The sequence below is a fragment of the Dermacentor albipictus genome, chromosome 4 (genome assembly GCF_038994185.2).
Source record: "Dermacentor albipictus isolate Rhodes 1998 colony chromosome 4, USDA_Dalb.pri_finalv2, whole genome shotgun sequence".
In the NCBI taxonomy this organism is placed as follows: Eukaryota; Metazoa; Arthropoda; class Arachnida; order Ixodida; family Ixodidae; genus Dermacentor; species Dermacentor albipictus.
In genome coordinates this window covers 97,667,214-97,668,349 of record NC_091824.1, presented here as the reverse complement: position 1 = coordinate 97,668,349, position 1,136 = coordinate 97,667,214, and positions in this window count along the sequence as shown.

Sequence of the window (1,136 nt, the reverse complement as noted above, 5' to 3'; positions counted from 1 at the left end):
TGCTCTCACTATCAGTGTTGCGCACCATCCATAGAATTTATCACAAATCTCAATGTAATACTAATATCGTTAGGCAATATAAAAGTGAAACATTAGCACACAAAATAATTTACAAGAACGTGCCCTATCCCTCATCAGTTTTATCATAACCTGGGTGTAACACTCAACAGGCAAAACAAAAAAAATCTTAGCTGGCCGATAGTCCACATTGTTTACAGCCGCTGAACAATATCCTTTGTTGGTGCAAAAATTTGGAACAATATACCTAACTTGATTAAATGTCTTCCAAATAGTGCACCATTGCTCAAGAGACTTTCTTTCGGGGAGCTACCAGTCACCATATTAATATTGTGCTCACAAACTACTGATGATATTGTATAAATACCACATAGATGCTGTAATTTTCATGTTATCATTGTACTCACAAATTGATGCTGTACTTACACCAACTTCTTGTAACTGATCTTCAACTAGCCACATCGGCTATGGATCGAGGAGCTGCCAGTCACTTTGTACATCTTTTAGTACAATACAACATTGTTCTTTTCCATGAGCAAGTCCAAAAGTATGTGTGGAACAGCATGCCAGTGGCAGCATAATGCACTGGTCTAAGAAAATGTGCAATGGCACGCACAACACCAGCCCACATGTTGCCAAAACACTGCATCACAAAAAATAAAGAAAGCATGTTTGTTTGCAGCACAGGGAAGCCTGTGCCTGGTATCCCCTAGTTCTGCCGCCCCACTATTTAGGCATTAACATGTTTAAGTGACCAAGAAATGCAATTAAACATCGAGTGGCAATAACATATCAAAAAGTATTATTGTTATTACTATGGCAACTAGCCGTATTAATGCACCTTTTCAATGCAATACTTTTCAATGTGAGTCTAGAATAAGAAGCTATTGATGTAACTGCTGCTATTCTTGGTACTATTACAGTGTTTATTATAACTGGGTTTGACTGCGCAATGAATGCAAAACCAATAGTATTACACACATGTTGTGGCAATAATTTCACATTATTGTTGTCACTCTAAAGACGCTTTGAATCCTCAAGCAAGGACAGAGTTACAGGCTTTTGTACCACTGTGCAGACAGCCCATTCCGTATTACTAGTAACTATAAAACCAAATA